Raw genomic sequence first — 12,669 nt, 5'->3', positions numbered from 1 at the left:
ACAGCCATTCTTTATCTTCTGTAGGAAAGAACCATCATTTGAAACATTAAAGGTTGATGTATCAAAGCATATTGAAATAAAGAGAGGTTTAAAAATTCAACACAGGAAGACAAGGCAATACAACAAACATTATCAGGCCATTAGGGCTGTCTCTCTCATAGACACACCTCAAAATGTAAGAAAAATGCTTACTCATTCTCAAGTGGGCTGGTTGCTGAGCAACTCCCACCCAAGCCCGACCTCAACCAAGAGCTCTATTGGCTTTCAGACGAGCATCTCACACATCTGAAGAACACAAGGACACTGACAGCATCAACAGCATTGCTCTTTTTCATATTCTAAAAAAATCGATATTGTTTTTGCAAGTAAGAGATCAAGATTACTTAGCAATAGGAAGGAGGAGAATTTACAATACATTTGATATAGCAATTTCTGGGGAAAAACACCAGCAGCTTGTGCAGCGGTTAAACAGAGGATCTCTTAAAGACACAAGGACTGTTTATGTGAAGGTGTCCAGGTGAAGGACTTGGCTTGGTATGTAACTCTGGAGAATATGGCGGAATTTGGGGGAGCAGCTGGTGCAGTGTGTGTGTGTGTGTGTGTGTGTGTGTGTGTGTGTGTGTGTCATGCATGTTTGTTTAAGAACAGACTGTGAAAATATATAGGACTTGTTCATATAAAACATACTGTTTATAAACAGAAATGGTGCTGAATTAATATTACGATTGTGCTGCATTATGCAGTGAATAAGCCAGAATCTGAAAGTGCTGGCAGAGTCAAACTGACCCAAAACGTTTAATGGAGGACACAGTTAAAAATAACCGAAGAACTAATGTTTTATACAAATTCCAGGACAAAAAATAAAATGGTTATTATTTTTTTTGTCTATAGTCACAAACATTTTAAATATACACTAATGTGCAAAAGTCTTAGGCACGTTAGTATTTTCACAAATAAAAAATGGTTTTAAGTCAGTCATTTATATTTTTTTTCTGTAGTGTGTCAGTAGAAAATATCAATAATCCAGTGAGATTTGTGTATGCACAAGGAGTCTGACAACAGCTGGTGTGATCTGATCTCACCGTCATCGAGTGTCTGGGATTACATCAAGAAACAGACAAAAACTAAGACAGAGTAAATCCAGAAGAACTGTGGCAATGTCTTCAAGACGCTTGAAGAATCCTTCCTGGAAAGCAACAGCACTGTGAAAGGTTTTAGGCACTTGTGTAAAATGCTGTAAAGTGAGAATGCTTTTAAAAATAATGTCATAAATATATTTTATTTATCAATTAACTTCTATTAACTAAATCAAATCAATATTTGGTGTGACCACCCTTTGCGTTTAAAACAGATTTTGTCCAGGTACACTTGCTCATAGTTTTTCAGCTTTGCAGGTTTGTTTCTTCAAGCATCTTGGAGACGTTTCTGCAGTTCTTCTGGATTTAGTCTGTCTCCGTTTTTTTTCTGTTTCTTTATGTAATAACTGATTGACTCTGTGATGGTGAGATCAGATCTCCATGTGAAGGACATCGGCTGTTGTCAGACTCCTTGTGCATACAAACATTTCACTAGATTATTACAATTAAAGGAAAAAATGAATGTTTTGAAATGTAAACTGACATTTCCTATTGAGACACTACAACAAAAGCCATAAATAACTGGCTTAAAACCACACAAAACTACTAGTGTGCTTAAGACTTTTGCACAGTAGCCTACTGTATATAACTTGATTTAGCAAAGGTGCTTGCATCCTGTAAGCTATCTTATATCCTTTAGGGAACTATGGAAAGAAAGCATTTTCCAAGAACATAAATAGACAAATATTGATCACTCAGCATATTTGTTCAAATATGAGCTTTGGAATGGCCTCGTCTGGCCTTATGACCACGTTTAAGTGTAATCACATCAGCAAACTTTAACTTAACTAAAAAGTTTTGGACAAAATCTTAATCATGATAGTAAACTGAGGTCTGGGAACTTCCAGGGAGCTGTTAAGGGAGCATTTGCCTTCCACCAAAAAGCATTTTTTTCTCTCCTTCATGCATATATAAAGGTTCAAAAAGTTGTTTTTGTCATCAATAGGTTTGAAAACCCTTGCTTTTACAGTAAGAAAAACCATAAATGGAAAGATATTTCTGTTCTAATATCGATTCGAATGCAGACATTGTCAAATAAGATACAATAAAATACACAGCGTGTATTTATCATTTATCATTTGTGTGTAAATATCATAGAAATGTCAGCTCCGAGTTCTGGTTTATCCTGACTGACATCATTCTCGCTCTTGCTCCCTAGCGCCATCCTCCCTTTGCAGGACGCGGAAGGATTTGTCAGGGTTTGCTCACTGGCTGACTGCTGCAGTTGGACAGACAATAACTCAGTGTGCCACAGAGGTAAGTCAACCCGGTTTACAAACTCAGAGACTTGTATTTAATAGCGATTCATTATTAATCAAGTAATGAACTAGGTTCATAAGCCTTACCACAGTTTTTATCGCTGCAACCAGTGTATTGGTCTTAGGATGTTAGTAAATCCGACTGTTGGGGTGTGTGACAGACATTATGGGCCCGCTTTTCTTCATAGACTGATTTTTAAAAAGAAACACTATACATGTAATTTCACTGAGATTGCATCGATAAGGAAGTGCACATAAATCTGATTGCTTTCTTTATTCATTTGCATCTACAGGTAGCAAGTTATTTTCATGGATGCACAATATGGATAATAATAATTTATTTTAATTTAAAGAATATTACATTCCACTTTATTTGTCTTTTTTGAATGACGTGCGTCGCATCGTAGAAATCTCGATGCATTGTGTCGATTCACGCATGCAAAGCTTCACGTGCACGCGGTTTGCCGGTGTGGAAAAACCTAGAAGTATGAGACATTGATGGAACATAATGTGGCTCACACCGGTGTGTTAAGTCAGTCTGGATGAAAGGTGCCAGGGTTTTGTCGAGATCTTTTGTGGCCATAACCATTGACAAATCGATAATCGGGGTTTTGCAGCTTTTGCGGCCGGACCTGATCCGCCTGAAAGCGATAAACGCACTCGACGTGTCGCTGATCCTCCGGTGTAAAGGGATTTTCGCAGTTTGCTCCATGTTGAAAATGGTGCTGATGTTGCATGTGTATGGTTTGTCATGGTTTCCATAGAATCTGAAAGAATCCCTTATCTGTAAATTTAAACTGATTTTAAAGCGCATCTTTATGAAAGAACCTCATTTTCTTTACGGGAACACCGCTTATTAGATTCTGACCTTATACATCTGTAACACCACATGGGGCTTTTGTCTGGGCGACTCTGCAAATACAAGTCTTTCGAATAATAACAATAATAATAAAACATTTTATAGTGTGACATTACACAAAAATACTTTTTCTAGGCTAATGGGAAACATGGATCGTAACATATAATACATTTTCTCTGTTCTATTTTGTTTTACTTGAGTTCACAATGAATGAATTATTAAACATAAAAACATTTTTTTCTTATATTTTTATAATTTGTATGAGGATGGATGAGGATTTTCAAGGCAGCGGACACACCTTGCTCCCCCGCCCTCCCCGTCTCTCTCTCTCTCTCTTTCTCTCTCTGGCTCGCGCTCTCTCTCTCTCGCGCCCTTTCTCTCTCTCTATCACATCACGGTCGTTGCTCTGCCACCCTCTCATCATCCGCGCCCATTGTTCGCATCGTAAGTACTCTCTTTTTGCAAATAAACATTATCATTTTGAAAAGCTTTACTGTAGCGTTTGGAACGTAGCGGTCGAAATTCACGCCTGCATCTTCTTCAGCACTTCCTCCCCCACGCCCATCTCTCTGCTGAACACGCCGTGGCTGTCTTTAGCCCAACGACACTGTCGCTTTCATTTTTATATCCTAATATTTAAAGATTACGAAATGAAATATGCGGATGGTATTTCACCATGGCTTTATAGCGGAGTTGGTATTTTGTCGGCGAATGTAGTATACCTGTCTGTGCATTATGCATATCGTAACATGTGACAAATTAGCTAAACCTTACTAGACATGTTTTTTTTTTTTTTAGAAAAAAAAAAAAAAACCTTGGAAGAGGGGTTGTTTTAGTTTCAGTTGGACAAACAGAACAAAAAGGAACAGCAAGGGATAAGCAAAAAGAATTGAGGAGAATATTTACCTCTAAAAGAAAGGTCCTCCTGACCAGTTTTGAACAAATGTAGAAAACCCAATATTCCAGTAAATCTGACAAACATTCTTTCAAATTCTAGGTCAACTCACTTTTTGTAGTTAATACTCCCTCAGGTCCTAGATTTAGGATGTCATTTGCAGTCTGCGGTCTGTAGAATAAAAGCAAAAAAGTACATTTTTAAAAGTCTAGATGGAGGGGGTTGCTTTTGCACACAAAAATACAGATGCAAAATTTGCCATTGAAGACCACAACTACAAACATCATCATAATATTATTTTGACGGCAGCTATTGAGACAGAGAGATGGAACATTTGGTAAATCTGATTCAGTTTACAGACCATGCACTGAAGTGTGTGTTTCTCCTGCCGGACAACCGCCTGTTACTCGCTTCAGTTTTACACTGTTGATCTTTTTTTTATAATTTTAGAACAGAGGAGGAACTCAGTTCAAACTGTATTTCTCTTTTAATTAAAATGTATGCAACTTGTGGCCCTCTAGAGGTTAAAAAACAAAATGGCATGCATTTTGCAGAAGAACATTGTTTTGGTTGTGCTTCGGCATCTGTGTGACTGCGGATGAATATGGTTATCCTCCTGCTCAGAAAACATTCACTACTGCTCTTAAGAGATATAACCAGTTTATTTGGAAAGAATCTCAAGCTGACTAGCTGAAGACGTTACTGTAGCTTTACCTATTAATAGACATGGTACTTCCAGCACAGCTACAACAACCATGAAATGACTCTCACAAACTAACCTATGCCACTCCCACATGAGTCAAAGTAGCCGGAGCAACGTTTCTCTATTTACAGATATGACCAGACGTAAGAGGAGGAGTGACGCAAGTATGCAATTTCGAGCAAAAAGCATCCCGCTCTGTCTAAAATATAAACTCTTATAACGGGCTTACCATTGTGAATCAGGGTAAGACAAAAACACGTTTTGGATACGTTTGGATTGATGGTATATTGACTTTAATTTAGTAAATTTTGAAGAAAAAAAAGTTACATAGTGCACCTTTAAGATAAGATAAAAATGTCACTATATGAAGGTTGCATCTTTCTGAATATTGCTTCTTTTAGTGACTGCATCCTAATTTACCTCAGTTCATTCATTAAAGGTCAGAATAAGTAATTTAATCAATATTGTCAATCAGTTTTGACCTCTAAAAACATGAATTAAATTAGAGTATGTGATAGACTATGTTTCATAGTATACTTTGTTAGAGGGTCTCCACAAGGGGGATGTGAGCATTAGGGACCACTTTGATTTGATTATAAGAGGCATTATCGCCCAATCAGATCTCAGGAACTTCCGGGGATAAAATACGCATCTGGAGTTACCGGAGCTGCTCATTGTTGACTACATGACAATCCAGATTCAACATGTTTTTGCTGCTTGAAGACAGTGAGACAGTGTCTCTCTGGTCTGGTAGGCCAGATCCCATGCAGTTTGCACTGCAGTCCTGAACTCCCTGATGCACCATGGCAACAGATGACTAACTTCCTGTGTGCAGCGGCTGGAGATCACAAAAAACTGTCTTGCACACACACACACACACACACACACACACTGTTTTTATAGAGTTAATACATCTTGTATTCTCTATATTGAAGCCAGTTGAATAGTAAGAATGTCTGTGCCTCACAGCTATCTGCATCCGCACACATTTTGTTGCTGGATGTATATCATCAGATTGACATTTTCCTCTTCATGCCAGCATCTGTACGACACATGTTCACGTAAATGCCAACCGTCCTTTCTGGGGACTGAATATTTTCTTATGCTAAGTGGATCATGCTGTTATCGGGAGCAATTTCGTCTGGCAGCATGACCATTATTTCAATTCGGCCAGAGTCGGCACACACAAACACACACTGACTGCTCTGCCAGTCGGTTAATTTAATGTCCAGATTCAGTTCAGTGAGGTGTGATCTGAACTCTTGAGGAGAGTCTGGGCTGCGGGTCCAGAAACCACATGGCAGATGGGAAGGTTATGTCTTTCGGTTAGATCAAGGACATCTCTGCTGTTTGAGCGGGTGTGATCACCACAGCTCTGTTTATGCAGAAATAAGGTTTAATGCATTCTTGTAGTGATACATGTTATTTACATTCTCTTTGAGAATGACTTTATTAGTCCTAATAATATCGTTCTGTGCACTTTTTCTCTGGTAGAATCTGCTAAATCTTGTATGATGCTTCTCTTAAAGGGATAGTTCACACAAAAATTTTAATTCCCATAATCTACTCACCCTCATGTCATTTCAAACCTTTATGACTTTCTACCTTCTGTGGAACTTGAAATGTAAATCTTTGAAGAATATATTGGCTACTTTGTTACACAAAGTGAGTTACGGATCAAGATCCAGAATCACCAAAAAAGCATCATGACTCATGCACTATATTCCAGATCTTCAAGACATAAACTGCACTCTGCACTGTAAAAATAATAATATCTTTTTTGTTGTTGTAAATAAAACAAAGATTGTTGGATTATGTATATAATACATCATTTCAGTCTTCTTTAAAATTTCATTTCATACTTACCGTTTCTTAGTAATTATTTGTGACAAGCAAAATCTGAGTGAAAACTGTTTCAAAGTAATTTCTACACCATTTTTGTACTGAGTATCTAAGTAACATACCAACTTTTAATTATTTATTAATTAGTCATTATTCATTGTGCCATAGCCTTGGTGTGTTCGTTAGACACCGATATACAATTTGTGAACAAATCATTGTTTTAAATTCAGTAATTCAATTAATTTGGTCAAGAATCGGACAGATCTAGTTCTCACTAACTCAATCATCCATTCCCACTGGATATCAGTTCACTGGAGAGAAAATGAATAGTGAATAACCATTTTTCTCACACAAAGCTATCATTTGACTTAAGAAGACATGGAATATAGTTCAAGAGTTGTCTGGACCACTTTTTTGATACGTTTATGGTGCTGCAGTTCTGTAGCTCGAGAGTCCCCATTTACTTTGATTATTTTAAAAAGAATGGCCAGATCCCCTATTGTGTTTCACAGAAGAAACAAACCTCTTACAGGTTTGAAATTACATTTAATGACAGAATTTTAATTTTTAAGTGATCTATTCCTTTAAACACATTAGCATGATTTTGGGGTGGGACAGTGATAAACTCTTAACCACTAGAATTAACTTACCAGTTGATCTTGCTGCTTGGTGCAAGCATGCTACATTACTTGAGGCAATACTAAACATTTTCTTGATTAGTCCGCACCTGCCATGCACTTGGACACGTGGAGACATGCATCCATTATCCTCACTAATCCCGCTGAAACAGTGCTGGAGCTCTGCGGGAACAGACAGAGAGACAGAAAGAAAATGAGAAAGAGACAGACTAAAGGGTGGAGACATGAGATGGAGAGATGGCTGCACACTTCTGAAGTGATGCTGCAATCTGCGCTGCGAGCTGAGATGGACAAAACTAGGTCAGAGGCAGAGAGGCACTCAACTGTGTACGGACAGAGAAGCTAGCAGAGACCAACAACCAAAGCACAAACACAAAATTTACTTCTCTACAACTTGTAAAAATGCTCAACAATTTCATGCTGAGGAAGTAGTTTCATTTGAGTCGCCTTAACTTCAGTCTTTGTTTTTTTTGCTACTGCATTGTTGCAGAGGCATTCCAGAACCATCTCCTGGGCACTTCAATTACACTGCGCACAGGGCACTTACGTAATTGGTCTGCCTGAAACACTCTGAGAGAGAGACCTGTAAATTTAGTGAACAGAACAGAAATGCTGAGCTGGAGAGGACAGTCTGGTTAATTTAACCCTCAGAGCCTATCTGGGCTGTTAAAGGGGATGAATGATAAACAAGCTAGTATTTTAGTTACAGGGCAATGACCTTCCAATATGGAGCTGCGTTCAGAGTAAACTAGCATAGTGAGTGGATTTAAGCACATTCACTGGTCTAAGGAATAACACCAACGTCTAGACTCTAGACAGTCATAGTCCATTTGTCTTCAGTCTGTTAACCTGAACTTAACAACTAGGCTATTATGATGTAAACCTGACAGATTTTTGTGTAGAGTATCCATTTAAGTGATTGCTAGATGGCGGTAAAGCAGTAAAATGAAATCAAACATATTGTGCATCCCTATGAATTTATTATTAAGACTTGATTGGATAGTGATGAGTGATCTCTATATGACAGGTTGTTGGGAAGGATATGAAAAATAAGAGAGCTTTGGGACGTCAGTCCATAAAATCTTCAGGGCAGGCAAGATATTATATTTTAAAAGATTACAAGGGTTTTTCCTTTGGAATAACATGACCAGATTAACAGTTCACAATAAAACCAGGAATGTTTATTAGGAAAGAAATGATACAGGGTAAAGCTTTGATTTTATGTTGACCTTAAGGAAAACCTCAATGTATTAGTGGCTTGGATATAGGCTGGTAATGGGAGACTACAAATTGATAGCCACAAGGGGCTAACATAGTAGGCTAATCCTCTTATTAAGACATTAACCTTTATTACGCAGAAAAAATCCAGATTCTTAGTGCTAGAAAAGCTGGTACATGGATTATAAACCTTCTGAGGGACCAACCTAGGGAAATTATGATGAATTTATCTTTGTTTGTTTGTTTGAATCCGTTCAGATTTACTGGACAGAAATTCATCTTTAACACTGGCATAAAAAACAGATACATCAGACAACACTGTACAACCACATTGTATACCACATAATAATAAAACACATGGGGCAGGCATGATACAATATGTATCTGCATAAATACATGCACACATGCTTATGCATACACATGTTCATACACCTATAGTAACCACCTCAATTGAAAATTTGATTTTAAAGGGCACCTATTATGCAAAATTCACTTTTACATGGTGTTTGAACATAAATGTGTGTTGGCAGTGTGTGAGCAAAACCACCCTAGAATGATAAAAATCCACCCAGTAGTTTTTTTACTATCTCAATAAATCATAAGCACTGTCTCAGAACACCCTGTTCTAGATTTTCCTCATTGTGACGTAGAAATGAGCTAAGCCCCGCCGACGTGATTTGATTGACATCTGGTTTTGGCATAGACCCCGCCCTCGGTGATCTGCATCCTCCATTGTTTTCAACAACAGCCGGTAATGTCTCCTAAGAAGTGTGTTGTGGGATGTAAGAATGGACATACTAGTCTTCACTGACATCAGAGCCACTGAAAACGCAGCGGATGGATTTTATTTATGAAGAAAAGGCACCACTTAAACTTCCTAAATACGAGATTCATTTTCTGACTGACTGTTTAGTGAACGAGGGTCAAAGTTAATCCTAGAGTGTGGATCGTTGCCTACAGTTCGCGATCCAACGTCACCTCCAGAAAAAGTAAGTGTATTTTATGATTTTTGAGCAAATAGTCATTTCAATCGATGTCAGCAAGTTCAACAACAAATGCGTCTAAAGCTATTTATTGTCGTCGTCATAGGATGTCTCAACAAACAACGTCAGACAGTTTTATGTCACGTAGGCATTTTTTGCAGCATTTACAAATGTAAATAAATTAAGGTCTGCTCTATCTCCATAGACAGTAGGCTATATAAACGTCTATCTCCCTCCCCTTAAGAAATAAATAAAAAATTCGTTTGTACTTCACAGTAGTGTGTGTGTGTGTAGTTTAAAAAAATTGCGCGAACGTTATCACAGTTCGTGTGTGTGTGTGTGTGTGTGTGTGTGTTGCACATCCATAATGGCAAAAGGGACGCGATTAAAACTTTGTAAGTACATAAATGTATCAAATAACCATTCCGATACGTTTAGTCCATTCTCATTCGTGTTTATTCTGTGCCGGACTCTCTTCATCATCTAGGTCCAGCAGCAGGGCGGGGATATGCAGCTCATTTACATTTAAAGTGGTACACACAAAACAGCTCTTTTTAAAACAGGCCCCAAAAATGACATTTTCAAATGGTTATAATAAATTAACTGTGGCGTATTTTGTGCTGAAACTTCACAAATGCATTCTGGGGACACCCAAGACCAATATTACATCTTCTAAAAAGGGGCATAATAGGTGCCCTTTAAAAAGTCACCGCCAATGGAACAAATGATCTTTTATAAATGTTCTTTTTAGCAAACGGTATCCGCAGCCTACGCCCCGAAGGAAGTGCCTCAAAGCAGGGGTGGAGGGGATGAGTCTGGTCTGAATATACTGCTATCGCCTTTTTCTCCATAAAATGTGACAACAGCTCTTGCAATGTCCTCTGTTTTTGGTCGGTAATCTTATTTGCTTCTTTAATTACTCATATTAATTTATTCTTCTGTCTCATTGTTAAATTGCCATACCATGAAATGATATTATACTTTAGATCATCGATCTGTAAACAAAAGTTAGGATCCTCCTATCAATGCCGAAATTTCTTAACTTCCTGAGTAGACCTAAACGTCTTGTTTTCTTATGTGTATGGTACACATTTTCCTGGAATGGGAGTTTGTCATCAATAATTGTACCTAGATATTTAAAATTTGAAACTTGCGTTATCTTTATACCTTTTATAATAACTTGTTCATATGGGAGGCCAGCTGTACCTTCCCTAATTTGATTCCCTCAGCATAATTCCTTTGTCTTATCAATGTTTAATTGTAGATGACTGTTGTCAAACCATTGTAAAAGACTTTTAATACACTCAAAATAGGTTGAACAATTTCTGTCTGTTTGGCAAGACATTAAAACCAAGTCATATGTTTATTTTATCAAAGTGAGATCATCCCTGTTACATTGAAGTTTGTTAGTATAAACAGAGAAAAGCAATGGGGATAATACACATCCCCTGTGGTAACTCTGAATTTAAGGCTATACAATCAGATGAGATTCCATTAACACAGACTCGTTGGGGCCTATTACTTAAAAATGTCTCAGTCCATAAAATTAGCCAGCTACGTACACCTAAATCTCGCAATCTTTATTTTAAGATTTGCGGCTGTACAGTATTGAATGCTGATGTAAAATCCACATAAAGCATTCTGACATGAGCATTTGTTTTATCTAAATGGTGCTAGGCCTTATGAAGCAAGGTCAAGGAGGCATCCACTGTGCTCTGATTGGGCATGTAAGCAAATTGCAATGGATCTTCAGAGCCATTAATTTGTGCTTAAAGTTCCTTGCATAATATACGCTCCATGCACTTGCACAGAACAGATGTAAGGGCAATTGGGTGAAGGTCTTTAGGAGCTCTGGCATAAGATGTTTTAGGTACTGGGATAACAGTAGTGTTTTTCCATGCTACTGGCACAGAACCATCATCTAAAAAGACCTGAAACAGCCTAGTACATACAGTACATGCCCAAGTTGTCCTGCACACTCTTTTAGAACAGAACCCTTAAGGCCATCTGGCCCGGTAGCCTTATTTGGTTTAATTCTGCGGAGCACTTTGATAACCTCCCCTACCTCTATACTCATAGGTTCAGATTCTGTCAGAGTAACATTATACTCAACACCTGCATTATTATTAAATTGTGAGTAAAAAGCATTTAAATTATTTACATAGCTATGGGGGTCATCATCAAACAGTTCTACCCGTTTCTGTTGTGTGCCCTTCATTGTATTTAATCCTCTCCATGCGTCTCTGACATTACCGGTTTTAAATTCATTTTCAACTTTACCTTTATACTGTATTTGTGCCTCCTTTATCTTACATTTAATTTCTTTATTTAATTATTTTACCTCGTAAAAAAAAGCAATTTTTTTCTTTTTTTAAAGATTGTTTAAGATATTTGTTAATCCAGGGTTTGTTGTTTGGGAATATTCTAACATTTTTTGTTTGTACCACCGCCTCTGTACAAAAATTTAATGTAGCCTAACTGGTAATCGTGTCATTCAAAGACTCATGATCGTCATTGCAACAATTAAAATCATTAAAAAACAGATTCCAATCTCTCTCTCTAAGGTTTTCAATTGAGTCTTTAGTCCATGACTGAACCTGCTGAATGGCAGGACTTATTGCGTATTCACCATATTGACTTGCTGGATTGGTTGCCGTAGAAGCAAGAAACGTCTTTGAAAGCATTATTGATGTTCATATCTCACCAGGTTTTCTTCTGTTTGTTGTTTAATATAGTTTTTGAAGATGGCCACTCTATTGATTTCTCCTTTTATTGTATCAGCTGGGATCTGTAAACGTCTGCAGTTTCTTCACACATTCTCTAGGCCAGCAGGACGTTTGCCTCATTTTCTGCCTTTGCTAAGGGCTGTACATTTACTGACAGGGCCTAAATATAGAAACAGACATACATGAGATTACACAAGGTTATGGATCGCCATGCCATCAAGTTGAGGCACAAACACACCCCTAACTCCTGGTATCTGGTGTGCGGGGTTTGACAGATGGCCATTTTTCCAATTGAATGAGCAAAAGTCGAGTCAGTTTAGCAGAAAAACGGCCAATCCTACTCACCAGGACCACTGACAGGTTACATTGCGTCACGTTTAATACGCGTCACTGGATCAATGCCATGCCAT

At 37.9% G+C, this 12,669-nt stretch overlaps 1 protein-coding gene across 8 annotated transcripts in view; it reads left to right on the top strand.

The window, feature by feature from the left end:
- The first annotated feature begins 258 nt into the window (after positions 1–258).
- maptb (microtubule-associated protein tau b) overlaps positions 259–12,669 on the top strand; it is a 48,666-nt gene continuing 36,255 nt past the window's right edge. For 3 of the 8 annotated variants that reach the window (XM_079871517.1, XM_079871514.1, XM_079871515.1), the window contains exons 1-2: positions 268–534; positions 2,296–2,393. The gene's annotated coding sequence lies outside the window, so the exon portion shown is untranslated. Of the gene's footprint in view, positions 535–2,295; positions 2,394–3,616; positions 3,699–12,669 lie in introns of those variants that run through there. The other 5 variants (XM_079871518.1, XM_079871520.1, XM_079871519.1 and 2 more) reach the window with 3 other exon arrangements.

Source organism: Squalius cephalus (assembly GCF_949319135.1).
Source record: "Squalius cephalus genome assembly, chromosome: 1".
In the NCBI taxonomy this organism is placed as follows: Eukaryota; Metazoa; Chordata; class Actinopteri; order Cypriniformes; family Leuciscidae; genus Squalius; species Squalius cephalus.
Note: the sequence above shows the minus strand (reverse complement) of the source record. Positions and strands in the feature narration are given on the sequence as shown.